Below are 13,273 nucleotides of genomic sequence, written 5' to 3'. Positions count from 1 at the left end.
GGCAAGCATGAAGGTAGGGTTATAGGATTTTGTTCGTAACTTCAGGTACTGGCCACCTCATCACTTGATTCCATAAATTGACACATTGTGCTGTGGGCAGCAGCTTACGGCCATACCACCCTGAGCACGCCTGACCTCGTCTGATCTCGGAAGCTAAGCAGGGCTGGGCTTGGTTAGTACTTGGATGGTAGACTGCCTGGGAATACCTGGTGCTGTAAGCCTTTCATTTTCATGTCATTGAACTGCTTTTGATCCAGAGAAGGGGTGTATTAAAAGACCCAAAGCAGCTGCCCATTAATGAGGGCACATTAACGACATTGCTTTTGGCTGTTTTCACCAATGTCTTGTTCTGCTGGCTGAGGCCACCTACAACACACCAGGGCCAGTGCTGCTGGCCGAGGCTAAATACACCACACCAGGCCCTGTGCTGGTTCCTGAGGCCATCTTCAAAAATCCAGGGCCTGTGCTGCTTGATAAATGCTAAACTGAGTCTTTGGCTTAGGGTATTAGGCAAGCATGCAGGTAGGGTTATAGGATTGTGTTCGTAACTTCAGGTAATGGCCACCTCATCACTTGATTCCTTAAATTGACACATTGTGCCGTGGGCAGCAGCTTACGGCCATACCACCCTGAGCACGCCTGACCTCGTCTGATCTCGGAAGCTAAGCAGGGCTGGGCTTGGTTAGTACTTGGATGGGAGACTGCCTGGGAATACCTGGTGCTGTAAGCCTTTCATTTTCATGTCATTGAACTGCTTTTGATCCAGAGAAGGGGTGTATTAAAAGACCCAAAGCAGCTGCCCATTAATGAGCTCACATTAACGACATTGCTTTTGGCTGTTTTCACCAATGTCTTGTTCTGCTGGCTGAGGCCACCTACAACACACCAGGGCAAGTGCTGCTGGCCAAGGCTAACCACACCACACCAGGCCCTGTGCTGGTTCCTGAGGCCATCTTCAAAAATCCAGGTCCTGTGCTGCTGGATAAATGCTAAACTGAGTCTTTGGGTTAGGGTATGAGGCAAGCTTGCAGGTAGGGTTATAGGATTGTGTTCGTCACATCAGGTACTGGCCACCTCATCACTTGATTCCATAAATTGACACATTGTGCTGTGGGCAGCAGCTTACGGCCAAACCACCCTGAGCACGCCTGACCTCGTCTGATCTCGGAAGCTAAGCAGGGCTGGGCTTGGTTAGTACTTGGATGGGAGACTGCCTGGGAATACCTGGTGCTGTAAGCCCTTCATTTTCATGTCATTGAACTGCTTTTGATCCAGAGAAGGGGTGTATTACAGTTTTTTCTGATTGCTTAAGCACATTTTTTGTAACTATTGGCTATTTTTGCAAAATTCTACACACAAATAAGAAAACCTGTCACCCAATTATCAAAACATTGTAGTTCTCTTGCAAAAGCGAACACAGCTAGATTAACTCTTCACACCTTCGTAAAAATGGTGTTTTCGTATCAAACAGTACACACAAGCCATCATCTACTAAGCACATAATGCGCCAACTGCACACTCATGGTATGAATACAAAACACATCTGGCTTTTGCTTTCTCTGTGCACAAGCTAGGCCATGTCAGTTTGAGCTCATACTTTTGTCATAGGTCTGTAAACATGGAGGGATCCAAAATTCAAGTACTGGTGTTTATTTACACACATCAAAACAAACACAAGTGTTTATTTCCAAGTATAGGATTATTTACAATCGCCATGTTGACTATATGGGTTTCTTGGTCTGCAGTGAACATGCGTCCTCTGCCCCCAGCATCTGGTCATCTAGCAATTCTGTAAAGTAACAATTTCAGTATTTTTACATCTATGGTATTGTTGTGTTTCTCATTAGCATATGGCAGTGCTACAAATCTTAGTGCAAAGTGACAGTACTCACCGATTCTCATTTCAAAATGTCCTTATGATGCTTGCTACAGTGTAGCGGCTCGAGTTAGGCTGGACCCGTCGGCCAGCTTCCCTCAGGGTCACTCCACGGTTGATTACATGCTCCACTATTGTAGCTCTGATGTCATCAGCAATTCTATTTCTTACTCTTCTAACCCTTCCTCTCCCCCCTCCTCGTCCTCTCCCTCCTCCTCGTCCTCCTCTTGTTCCTCCTTGTCCTTGTCGTCCTCTTCATCCTACTTCTTCACCTCCACGTCCTCTTCCTCGGCCTCCTCTACTTCTCACTCTTCCTGCTCCGTCAATTGTACTCCACACACAGAGCTTACCTGTATTATAGTGCTTGGGCTGATTGCAAAGTGAACTAATTATCTAAAAAAGTTTTTACATGTGACAGTGTGCCAGACAGTTGGCAAAATAGTGTAAATAATAGCCATAAATGTGTATAGTTTTGCTAGGAGTGTGTTGATCATTTGGAAATTGAGTGTAAAGCAGTGAGTTGTGTTTACAGTTCTGCAAAAAGAGTGCTGTGCAGTGGATTGTAGCTACAGGTTTGCAAAGTGTGTGTTACAAAATGGCAAACTGAGTGCAAAGCAGTGTTTGTGCTTTTAGTTTTGCAAACTCAGTGAGTGGTTTTGCTATAAGTATTAATAGTTTTAGAAATTGTGCTATAAGAATCACAGTTAGTGTTTAAGCATTCAGAAAAAAATGTAAAAGACCCAAAGCAGCTGCCCATTAATGAGGGCACATTAACGACATTGCTTTTGGCTGTTTTCACCAATGTCTTGTTCTGCTGGCTGAGGCCACCTACAACACACCAGGCCCTGTGCTGGTTCCTGAGGCCATCTTCAAAAATCCAGGGCCCGTGCTGCTGGATAAATGCTAAACTGAGTCTTTGAGTTAGGGTATTAGGCAAGCATGCAGGTAGGGTTATAGGATTGTGTTCGTAACTTCAGGTACTGGCCACCTCATCACTTGATTCCATAAATTGACACATTGTGCTGTGGGCAGCAGCTTACGGCCATACCACCCTGAGCACGCCTGACCTCGTCTGATCTCGGAAGCTAAGCAGGGCTGGGCTTGGTTAGTACTTGGATGGGAGACTGCCTGGGAATACCTGGTGCTGTAAGCCTTTCATTTTCATGTCATTGAACTGCTTTTGATCCAGAGAAGGGGTGTATTAAAAGACCCAAAGCAGCTGCCCATTAATGAGGGCACATTAACGACATTGCTTTTGGCTGTTTTCACCAATGTCTTGTTCTGCTGGCTGTGGCCACCTACAACACACCAGGGCCAGTGCTGCTGGCCGAGGCTAACTACACCACACCAGGCCCTGTGCTGGTTCTCGAGGCCATCTTCAAAAATCCAGGGCCTGTGCTGCTGGATAAATGCTAAACTGAGTCTTTGGCTTAGGGTATTAGGCAAGCATGCAGGTAGGGTTTTAGGATTGTGTTCGTAACTTCAGGTACTGGCCACCTCATCACTTGATTCCATAAATTGACACATTGTGCTGTGGGCAGCAGCTTACGGCCATACCACCCTGAGCACGCCTGATCTCGGAAGCTAAGCAGGGCTGGGCTTGGTTAGTACTTGGATGGGAGACTGCCTGGGAATACCTGGTGCTGTAAGCCTTTCATTTTCATGTCATTGAACTGCTTTTGATCCAGAGAAGGGGTGTATTAAAAGACCCAAAGCAGATGCCCATTAATGAGGGCACATTAACAACATTGCTTTTGGCTGTTTTCACCAATGTCTTGTTCTGCTGGCTGAGGCCACCTACAACACACCAGGGCCAGTGCTGCTGGCCGAGGCTAACTACACCACACCAGGCCCTGTGCTGGTTCCTGAGGCCATCTTCAAATTCCAGGTCCTGTGCTGCTGGATAAATGCTAAACTGAGTCTTTGGGTTAGTGTATTAGGCAAGCATGCAGGTAGGGTTATAGGATTGTGTTCGTAACTTCAGGTACTGGCCACCTCATCACTTGATTCCATAAATTGACACATTGTGCTGTGGGCAGCAGCTTACGGCCATACCACCCTGAGCACGCCTGACCTCGTCTGATCTCGGAAGCTAAGCAGGGCTGGGCTTGGTTAGTACTTGGATGGGAGACTGCCTGGGAATACCTGGTGCTGTAAGCCTTTCATTTTCATGTCATTGAACTGCTTTTGATCCAGAGAAGGGGTGTATTAAAAGACCCAAAGCAGCTGCCCATTAATGAGGGCACATTAACGACATTGCTTTTGGCTGTTTTCACCAATGTCTGGTTCTGCTGGCTGAGGCCACCTACAACACACCAGGGCCAGTGCGGCTGGCCGAGGCTAACTACACCACAACAGGCCCTGTGCTGGTTCCTGAGTCCATCTTCAAAAATCCAGGGCCTGTGCTGCTGGATAAATGCTAAACTGAGTCTTTGGCTTAGGGTATTAGGCAAGCATGAAGGTAGGGTTATAGGATTGTGTTCGTAACTTCAGGTACTGGCCACCTCATCACTTGATTCCATAAATTGACACATTGTGCTGTGGGCAGCAGCTTACGGCCATACCACCCTGAGCACGCCTGACCTCGTCTGATCTCGGAAGCTAAGCAGGGCTGGGCTTGGTTAGAACTTGGATGGGAGAGTGCCTGGGAATACCTGGTGCTGTAAGCCTTTCATTTTCATGTCATTGAACTGCTTTTGATCCAGAGAAGGGGTGTATTAATAGACCCAAAGCAGCTGCCCATTAATGAGGGCACATTAACGACATTGCTTTTGGCTGTTTTCACCAATGTCTTGTTCTGCTGGCTGAGGCCACCTACAACACACCAGGGCCAGTGCTGCTGGCCGAGGCTAACTACACCACACCAGGCCCTGTGCTGGTTCCTGAGGCCATCTTCAAAAATCCAGGGCCTGTGCTGCTGGATAAATGCTAAACTGAGTCTTTGGCTTAGGGTATTAGGCAAGCCTGCAGGTAGGGTTATAGGATTGTGTTCGTAACTTCAGGTACTGGCCACCTCATCACTTGATTCCATAAATTGACACATTGTGCTGTGGGCAGCAGCTTACGGCCATACCACCCTGAGCACCCCTGACCTCGTCTGATCTCGGAAGCTAAGCAGGGCTGGGCTTGTTTAGTACTTGGATGGGAGACTGCCTGGGAATACCTGGTGCTGTAAGCCTTTCATTTTCATGTCATTGAACTGCTTTTGATCCAGAGAAGGGGTGTATTAAAAGACCCAAAGCAGCTGCCCATTAATGAGGGCACATTAACGACATTGCTTTTGGCTGTTTTCACCAATGTCTTGTTCTGCTGGCTGAGGCCACCTACAACACACCAGGGCCAGTGCTGCTGGCCGAGGCTAACTACACCACACCAGGCCCTGTGCTGGTTCCTGAGGCCATCTTCAAAAATCCAGGACCTGTGCTGCTGGATAAATGCTAAACTGAGTCTTTGGCTTAGGGTATTAGGCAAGCCTGCAGGTAGGGTTATAGGATTGTGTTCGTAACTTCAGGTACTGGCAACCTCATCACTTGATTCCATAAATTGACACATTGTGCTGTGGGCAGCAGCTTACGGCCATACCACCCTGAGCACGCCTGACCTCGTCTGATCTCGGAAGCTAAGCAGGGCTGGGCTTGTTTAGTACTTAGATGGGAGACTGCCTGGGAATACCTGGTGCTGTAAGCCTTTCATTTTCATGTCATTGAACTGCTTTTGATCCAGAGAAGGGGTGTATTAAAAGACCCAAAGCAGATGCCCATTAATGAGGGCCCATTAACAACATTGCTTTTGGCTGTTTTCACCAATGTCTTGTTCTGCTGGCTGAGGCCACCTACAACACACCAGGGCCAGTGCTGCTGGCCGAGGCTAACTACACCACACCAGGCCCTGTGCTGGTTCCTGAGGCCATCTTCAAAAATCCAGGGCCTGTGCTGCTGGATAAATGCTAAACTGAGTCTTTGGCTTAGGGTATTAGGCAAGCCTGCAGGTAGGGTTATAGGATTGTGTTCGTAACTTCAGGTACTGGCCACCTCATCACTTGATTCCATAAATTGACACATTGTGCTGTGGGCAGCAGCTTACGGCCATACCACCCTGAGCACCCCTGACCTCGTCTGATCTCGGAAGCTAAGCAGGGCTGGGCTTGTTTAGTACTTGGATGGGAGACTGCCTGGGAATACCTGGTGCTGTAAGCCTTTCATTTTCATGTCATTGAACTGCTTTTGATCCAGAGAAGGGGTGTATTAAAAGACCCAAAGCAGCTGCCCATTAATGAGGGCACATTAACGACATTGCTTTTGGCTGTTTTCACCAATGTCTTGTTCTGCTGGCTGAGGCCACCTACAACACACCAGGGCCAGTGCTGCTGGCCGAGGCTAACTACACCACACCAGGCCCTGTGCTGGTTCCTGAGGCCATCTTCAAAAATCCAGGACCTGTGCTGCTGGATAAATGCTAAACTGAGTCTTTGGCTTAGGGTATTAGGCAAGCCTGCAGGTAGGGTTATAGGATTGTGTTCGTAACTTCAGGTACTGGCAACCTCATCACTTGATTCCATAAATTGACACATTGTGCTGTGGGCAGCAGCTTACGGCCATACCACCCTGAGCACGCCTGACCTCGTCTGATCTCGGAAGCTAAGCAGGGCTGGGCTTGTTTAGTACTTGGATGGGAGACTGCCTGGGAATACCTGGTGCTGTAAGCCTTTCATTTTCATGTCATTGAACTGCTTTTGATCCAGAGAAGGGGTGTATTAAAAGACCCAAAGCAGATGCCCATTAATGAGGGCACATTAACAACATTGCTTTTGGCTGTTTTCACCAATGTCTTCTTCTGCTGGCTGAGGCCACCTACAACACACCAGGGCCAGTGCTCCTGGCCGAGGCTAACTACACCACACCAGGCCCTGTGCTGGTTCCTGAGGCCATCTTCAAAAATCCAGGGCCTGTGGTGCTGGATAAATGCTAAACTGAGTCTTTGGCTTAGGGTATTAGGCAAGCATGCAGGTAGGGTTATAGGATTGTGTTCGTAACTTCAGGTACTGGCCACCTCATCACTTGATTCCATAAATTGACACATTGTGCTGTGGGCAGCAGCTTACGGCCATACCACCCTGAGCACGCCTGACCTCGTCTGATCTCGGAAGCTAAGCAGGGCTGGGCTTGGTTAGTACTTGGATGGGAGACTGCCTGGGAATACCTGGTGCTGTAAGCCTTTCATTTTCATGTCATTGAACTGCTTTTGATCCAGAGAAGGGGTGTATTAAAAGACCCAAAGCAGATGCCCATTAATGAGGGCACATTAACAACATTGCTTTTGGCTGTTTTCACCAATGTCTTGTTCTGCTGGCTGAGGCCACCTACAACACACCAGGGCCAGTGCTGCTGGCCGAGGCTAACTACACCACACCAGGCCCTGTGCTGGTTCCTGAGGCCATCTTCAAAAATCCAGGGCCTGTGCTGCTGGATAAATGCTAAACTGAGTCTTTGGCTTAGGGTATTAGGCAAGCATGCAGGTAGGGTTATAGGATTGTGTTCGTAACTTCAGGTACTGTCCACCTCATCACTTGATTCCATAAATTGACACATTGTGCTGTGGGCAGCAGCTTACGGCCATACCACCCTGAGCACGCCTGACCTCGTCTGATCTCGGAAGCTAAGCAGGGCTGGGCTTGGTTAGTACTTGGATGGGAGAGTGCCTGGGAATACCTGGTGCTGTAAGCCTTTCATTTTCATGTCATTGAACTGCTTTTGATCCAGAGAAGGGGTGTATTAATAGACCCAAAGCAGCTGCCCATTAATGAGGGCCCATTAACAACATTGCTTTTAGCTGTTTTCACCAATGTCTTGTTCTGCTGGCTGAGGCCACCTACAACACACCAGGGCCAGTGCTCCTGGCCGAGGCTAACTACACCACACCAGGCCCTGTGCTGGTTCCTGAGGCCATCTTCAAAAATCCAGGGCCTGTGCTGCTGGATAAATGCTAAACTGAGTCTTTGGCTTAGGGTATTAGGCAAGCATGCAGGTAGGGTTATAGGATTGTGTTCGTAACTTCAGGTACTGGCCACCTCATCACTTGATTCCATAAATTGACACATTGTGCTGTGGGCAGCAGCTTACGGCCATACCACCCTGAGCACGCCTGACCTCGTCTGATCTCGGAAGCTAAGCAGGGCTGGGCTTGGTTAGTACTTGGATGGGAGACTGCCTGGGAATACCTGGTGCTGTAAGCCTTTCATTTTCATGTCATTGAACTGCTTTTGATTCAGAGAAGGGGTGTATTAAAAGACCCAAAGCAGCTGCCCATTAATGAGGGCACATTAACGACATTGCTTTTGGCTGTTTTCACCAATGTCTTGTTCTGCTGGCTGAGGCCACCTACAACACACCAGGGCCAGTGCTGCTGCCCGAGGCTAACTACACCACACCAGGCCCTGTGCTGGTTCCTGAGGCCATCTTCAAAAATCCAGGTCCTGTGCGGTTGGATAAATGCTAAACTGAGTCTTTGGGTTAGGGTATGAGGCAAGCATGCAGGTAGGGTTATAGGATTGTGTTCGTAACTTCAGGTACTGGCCACCTCATCACTTGATTCCATAAATTGACACATTGTGCTGTGGGCAGCAGCTTACGGCCATACCACCCTGAGCACGCCTGACCTCGTCTGATCTCGGAAGCTAAGCAGGGCTGGGCTTGGTTAGTACTTGGATGGGAGACTGCCTGGGAATACCTGGTGCTGTAAGCCTTTCATTTTCATGTCATTGAACTGCTTTTGATCCAGAGAAGGGGTGTATTAAAAGACCCAAAGCAGATGCCCATTAATGAGGGCACATTAACAACATTGCTTTTGGCTGTTTTCACCAATGTCTTGTTCTGCTGGCTGAGGCCACCTACAACACACCAGGGCCAGTGCTGGTTCCTGAGGCCATCTTCAAAAATCCAGGGCCTGTGCTGCTGGATAAATGCTAAACTGAGTCTTTGGCTTAGGGTATTAGGCAAGCATGCAGGTAGGGTTATAGGATTGTGTTCGTAACTTCAGGTACTGGCCACCTCATCACTTGATTCCATAAATTGACACATTGTGCTGTGGGCAGCAGCTTACGGCCATACCACCCTGAGCACGCCTGACCTCGTCTGATCTCGGAAGCTAAGCAGGGCTGGGCTTGGTTAGTACTTGGATGGGAGACTGCCTGGGAATACCTGGTGCTGTAAGCCTTTCATTTTCATGTCATTGAACTGCTTTTGAACCAGAGAAGGGGTGTATTAAAAGACCCAAAGCAGCTGCCCATTAATGAGGGCACATTAACGACATTGCTTTTGGCTGTTTTCACCAATGTCTTGTTCTGCTGGCTGAGGCCACCTACAACACACCAGGGCCAGTGCTGCTGGCCGAGGCTAACTACACCACACCAGGCCCTGTGCTGGTTCCTGAGGCCATCTTCAAAAATCCAGGGCCTGTGCTGCTGGATAAATGCTAAACTGAGTCTTTGGCTTAGGGTATTAGGCAAGCATGCAGGTAGGGTTATAGGATTGTGTTCGTAACTTCAGGTACTGGCCACCTCATCACTTGATTCCATAAATTGACACATTGTGCTGTGGGCAGCAGTTTACGGCCATACCACCCTGAGCACGCCTGACCTCGTTTGATCTCGGAAGCTAAGCAGGGCTGGGCTTGGTTAGTACTTGGATGGGAGAGTGCCTGGGAATACCTGGTGCTGTAAGCCTTTCATTTTCATGTCATTGAACTGCTTTTGATTCAGAGAAGGGGTGTATTAAAAGACCCAAAGCAGCTGCCCATTAATGAGGGCACATTAACGACATTGCTTTTGGCTGTTTTCACCAATGTCTTGTTCTGCTGGCTGAGGCCACCTACAACACACCAGGGCCAGTGCTGCTGCCCGAGGCTAACTACACCACACCAGGCCCTGTGCTGGTTCCTGAGGCCATCTTCAAAAATCCAGGTCCTGTGCGGTTGGATAAATGCTAAACTGAGTCTTTGGGTTAGGGTATGAGGCAAGCATGCAGGTAGGGTTATAGGATTGTGTTCGTAACTTCAGGTACTGGCCACCTCATCACTTGATTCCATAAATTGACACATTGTGCTGTGGGCAGCAGCTTACGGCCATACCACCCTGAGCACGCCTGACCTCGTCTGATCTCGGAAGCTAAGCAGGGCTGGGCTTGGTTAGTACTTGGATGGGAGACTGCCTGGGAATACCTGGTGCTGTAAGCCTTTCATTTTCATGTCATTGAACTGCTTTTGATCCAGAGAAGGGGTGTATTAAAAGACCCAAAGCAGATGCCCATTAATGAGGGCACATTAACAACATTGCTTTTGGCTGTTTTCACCAATGTCTTGTTCTGCTGGCTGAGGCCACCTACAACACACCAGGGCCAGTGCTGCTGGCCGAGGCTAACTACACCACACCAGGCCCTGTGCTGGTTCCTGAGGCCATCTTCAAAAATCCAGGGCCTGTGCTGCTGGATAAATGCTAAACTGAGTCTTTGGCTTAGGGTATTAGGCAAGCATGCAGGTAGGGTTATAGGATTGTGTTCGTAACTTCAGGTACTGGCCACCTCATCACTTGATTCCATAAATTGACACATTGTGCTGGGGGCAGCAGCTTACGGCCATACCACCCTGAGCACGCCTGACCTCGTCTGATCTCGGAAGCTAAGCAGGGCTGGGCTTGTTTAGTACTTGGATGGGAGACTGCCTGGGAATACCTGGTGCTGTAAGCCTTTCATTTTCATGTCATTGAACTGCTTTTGATCCAGAGAAGAGGTGTATTAAAAGACCCAAAGCAGATGCCCATTAATGAGGGCACATTAACAACATTGCTTTTGGCTGTTTTCACCAATGTCTTGTTCTGCTGGCTGAGGCCACCTACAACACACCAGGGCCAGTGCTGCTGGCCGAGGCTAACTACACCACACCAGGCCCTGTGCTGGTTCCTGAGGCCATCTTCAAAAATCCAGGGCCTGTGCTGCTGGATAAATGCTAAACTGAGTCTTTGGCTTAGGGTATTAGGCAAGCATGCAGGTAGGGTTATAGGATTGTGTTCGTAACTTCAGGTACTGGCCACCTCATCACTTGATTCCATAAATTGACACATTGTGCTGTGGGCAGCAGCTTACGGCCATACCACCCTGAGCACGCCTGACCTCGTCTGATCTCGGAAGCTAAGCAGGGCTGGGCTTGGTTAGTACTTGGATGGGAGAGTGCCTGGGAATACCTGGTGCTGTAAGCCTTTCATTTTCATGTCATTGAACTGCTTTTGATCCAGAGAAGGGGTGTATTAATAGACCCAAAGCAGCTGCCCATTAATGAGGGCACATTAACGACATTGCTTTTGGCTGTTTTCACCAATGTCTTGTTCTGCTGGCTGAGGCCACCTACAACACACCAGGGCCAGTGCTGCTGGCCGAGGCTAACTACACCACACCAGGCCCTGTGCTGGTTCCTGAGGCCATCTTCAAAAATCCAGGACCTGTGCTGCTGGATAAATGCTAAACTGAGTCTTTGGCTTAGGGTATTAGGCAAGCCTGCAGGTAGGGTTATAGTATTGTGTTCGTAACTTCAGGTACTGGCCACCTCATCACTTGATTCCATAAATTGACACATTGTGCTGTGGGCAGCAGCTTACGGCCATACCACCCTGAGCACGCCTGACCTCGTCTGATCTCGGAAGCTAAGCAGGGCTGCGCTTGGTTAGTACTTGGATGGGAGACTGCCTGGGAATACCTGGTGCTGTAAGCCTTTCATTTTCATGTCATTGAACTGCTTTTGATCCAGAGAAGGGGTGTATTAAAAGACCCAAAGCAGCTGCCCATTAATGAGGGCACATTAACGACATTGCTTTTGGCTGTTTTCACCAATGTCTTGTTCTGCTGGCTGAGGCCACCTACAACACACCAGGGCCAGTGCTGCTGGCCGAGGCTAACTACACCACACCAGGCCCTGTGCTGGTTCCTGAGGCCATCTTCAAAAATCCAGGGCCTGTGCTGCTGGATAAATGCTAAACTGAGTCTTTGGCTTAGGGTATTAGGCAAGCATGCAGGTAGGCTTATAGGATTGTGTTCGTAACTTCAGGTACTGGCCACCTCATCACTTGATTCCATAAATTGACACATTGTGCTGTGGGCAGCAGCTTACGGCCATACCACCCTGAGCACGCCTGACCTCGTCTGATCTCGGAAGCTAAGCAGGGCTGGGCTTGGTTAGTACTTGAATGGGAGACTGCCTGGGAATACCTGGTGCTGTAAGCCTTTCATTTTCATGTCATTGAACTGCTTTTGATCCAGAGAAGGGGTGTATTAAAAGACCCAAAGCAGCTGCCCATTAATGAGGGCACATTAACGACATTGCTTTTGGCTGTTTTCACCAATATCTTGTTCTGCTGGCTGAGGCCACCTACAACACACCAGGGCCAGTGCTGCTGGCCGAGGCTAACTACACCACACCAGGCCCTGTGCTGGTTCCTGAGGCCATCTTCAAAAATCCAGGGCCTGTGCTGCTGGATAAATGCTAAACTGAGTCTTTGGCTTAGGGTATTAGGCAAGGATGCAAGTAGGGTTATAGGATTGTGTTCGTAACTTCAGGTACTGGCCACCTCATCACTTGATTTCATAAATTGACACATTGTGCTGGGTGCAGCACCTTACGGCCATACCACCCTGAGCACGCCTGACCTCGTCTGATCTCGGAAGCTAAGCAGGGCTGGGCTTGGTTAGTACTTGGATGGGAGACTGCCTGGGAATACCTGGTGCTGTAAGCCTTTCATTTTCATGTCATTGAACTGCTTTTGATCCAGAGAAGGGGTGTATTACAGTTTTTTCTGAATGCTTAAACCCTAACTGTGATTCTTATAGCACAATTCCTAAAACTATTAATACCTATAGCAAAACCACTCACTGAGTTTGCAAATCTAAAAGCACAAACACTGCTTTGCACTCAGTTTGCAATTTTGTAACACACACTTTGCAAAACTGTAGGCACAATTCACTGCACAACACTCTTTTTGCAGAACTTTAAACACAACTCACTGCTTACACTCAATTACCAAATTTCCAACACACTCCTAGCAAAATTATACACATGTATGGCTATCATTAACACTATTTTGCCAACTGTCTGGCACACTTTCACTTGTGAAAACTTTTTTAGATAATTAGTTCACTTTGCAATCAGCCTAAGCACTATAATACAGGTAAGCTCTGTGTGTGGAGTACAATGGAGGGAGCAGGAAGAGTGAGAAGTAGAGGAGGCCGAGGAAGAGGACGTGGAGGTGAAGAAGTAGGATGAAGAGGACGACAAGGACAAGGAGGAGCAAGAGGAGGATGAGAAGGGGGGAGAGGAGGACGAGGAGGGGGGAGAGGAAGGGTAAGAAGAGTAAGAAAT

At 48.5% G+C, this 13,273-nt stretch overlaps 8 non-coding genes and 15 pseudogenes across 8 annotated transcripts; all 23 read left to right on the top strand.

Moving 5' to 3' along the window:
* The first annotated feature begins 102 nt into the window (after positions 1–102).
* Positions 103–221, top strand: LOC148105356 (5S ribosomal RNA; annotated as a pseudogene).
* Positions 222–611: 390 nt separating this feature from the next.
* LOC148105355 (5S ribosomal RNA) lies at positions 612–730 on the top strand. The gene has a single exon (XR_015718859.1). It is a non-coding gene; the product is annotated as a 5S ribosomal RNA (ribosomal RNA).
* Positions 731–1,120: 390 nt separating this feature from the next.
* Positions 1,121–1,239, top strand: LOC148105354 (5S ribosomal RNA; annotated as a pseudogene).
* A 1,671-nt stretch (positions 1,240–2,910) lies between these two features.
* On the top strand, positions 2,911–3,029 carry LOC148105353 (5S ribosomal RNA). Its single transcript, XR_015718858.1, has one exon. It is a non-coding gene; the product is annotated as a 5S ribosomal RNA (ribosomal RNA).
* Positions 3,030–3,419: 390 nt separating this feature from the next.
* LOC148105352 (5S ribosomal RNA) lies at positions 3,420–3,528 on the top strand (annotated as a pseudogene).
* Positions 3,529–3,917: 389 nt separating this feature from the next.
* On the top strand, positions 3,918–4,036 carry LOC148105351 (5S ribosomal RNA). The gene has a single exon (XR_015718857.1). It is a non-coding gene; the product is annotated as a 5S ribosomal RNA (ribosomal RNA).
* A 390-nt stretch (positions 4,037–4,426) lies between these two features.
* Positions 4,427–4,545, top strand: LOC148105350 (5S ribosomal RNA; annotated as a pseudogene).
* A 390-nt stretch (positions 4,546–4,935) lies between these two features.
* Positions 4,936–5,054, top strand: LOC148105349 (5S ribosomal RNA; annotated as a pseudogene).
* Positions 5,055–5,444: 390 nt separating this feature from the next.
* On the top strand, positions 5,445–5,563 carry LOC148105348 (5S ribosomal RNA; annotated as a pseudogene).
* A 390-nt stretch (positions 5,564–5,953) lies between these two features.
* On the top strand, positions 5,954–6,072 carry LOC148105347 (5S ribosomal RNA; annotated as a pseudogene).
* Positions 6,073–6,462: 390 nt separating this feature from the next.
* LOC148105346 (5S ribosomal RNA) lies at positions 6,463–6,581 on the top strand (annotated as a pseudogene).
* A 390-nt stretch (positions 6,582–6,971) lies between these two features.
* On the top strand, positions 6,972–7,090 carry LOC148105345 (5S ribosomal RNA). Its single transcript, XR_015718856.1, has one exon. It is a non-coding gene; the product is annotated as a 5S ribosomal RNA (ribosomal RNA).
* A 390-nt stretch (positions 7,091–7,480) lies between these two features.
* LOC148105344 (5S ribosomal RNA) lies at positions 7,481–7,599 on the top strand (annotated as a pseudogene).
* Positions 7,600–7,989: 390 nt separating this feature from the next.
* Positions 7,990–8,108, top strand: LOC148105343 (5S ribosomal RNA). Its single transcript, XR_015718855.1, has one exon. It is a non-coding gene; the product is annotated as a 5S ribosomal RNA (ribosomal RNA).
* Positions 8,109–8,498: 390 nt separating this feature from the next.
* Positions 8,499–8,617, top strand: LOC148105342 (5S ribosomal RNA). The gene has a single exon (XR_015718854.1). It is a non-coding gene; the product is annotated as a 5S ribosomal RNA (ribosomal RNA).
* Positions 8,618–8,968: 351 nt separating this feature from the next.
* LOC148105341 (5S ribosomal RNA) lies at positions 8,969–9,087 on the top strand. Its single transcript, XR_015718853.1, has one exon. It is a non-coding gene; the product is annotated as a 5S ribosomal RNA (ribosomal RNA).
* A 390-nt stretch (positions 9,088–9,477) lies between these two features.
* On the top strand, positions 9,478–9,596 carry LOC148105340 (5S ribosomal RNA; annotated as a pseudogene).
* A 390-nt stretch (positions 9,597–9,986) lies between these two features.
* On the top strand, positions 9,987–10,105 carry LOC148105339 (5S ribosomal RNA). Its single transcript, XR_015718851.1, has one exon. It is a non-coding gene; the product is annotated as a 5S ribosomal RNA (ribosomal RNA).
* Positions 10,106–10,495: 390 nt separating this feature from the next.
* LOC148105338 (5S ribosomal RNA) lies at positions 10,496–10,614 on the top strand (annotated as a pseudogene).
* Positions 10,615–11,004: 390 nt separating this feature from the next.
* On the top strand, positions 11,005–11,123 carry LOC148105337 (5S ribosomal RNA; annotated as a pseudogene).
* A 390-nt stretch (positions 11,124–11,513) lies between these two features.
* Positions 11,514–11,632, top strand: LOC148105336 (5S ribosomal RNA; annotated as a pseudogene).
* Positions 11,633–12,022: 390 nt separating this feature from the next.
* On the top strand, positions 12,023–12,141 carry LOC148105335 (5S ribosomal RNA; annotated as a pseudogene).
* Positions 12,142–12,531: 390 nt separating this feature from the next.
* LOC148105334 (5S ribosomal RNA) lies at positions 12,532–12,650 on the top strand (annotated as a pseudogene).
* The last annotated feature ends 623 nt before the right edge of the window (positions 12,651–13,273 follow it).

This window comes from Neolamprologus brichardi, chromosome 3, assembly GCF_056152115.1.
Source record: "Neolamprologus brichardi isolate AB-2024 chromosome 3, ASM5615211v1, whole genome shotgun sequence".
Taxonomy (NCBI): Eukaryota; Metazoa; Chordata; class Actinopteri; order Cichliformes; family Cichlidae; genus Neolamprologus; species Neolamprologus brichardi.
The sequence above is the reverse complement of the archived record's forward strand: the minus strand, read 5'-3'. Positions and strand labels throughout refer to the sequence as shown.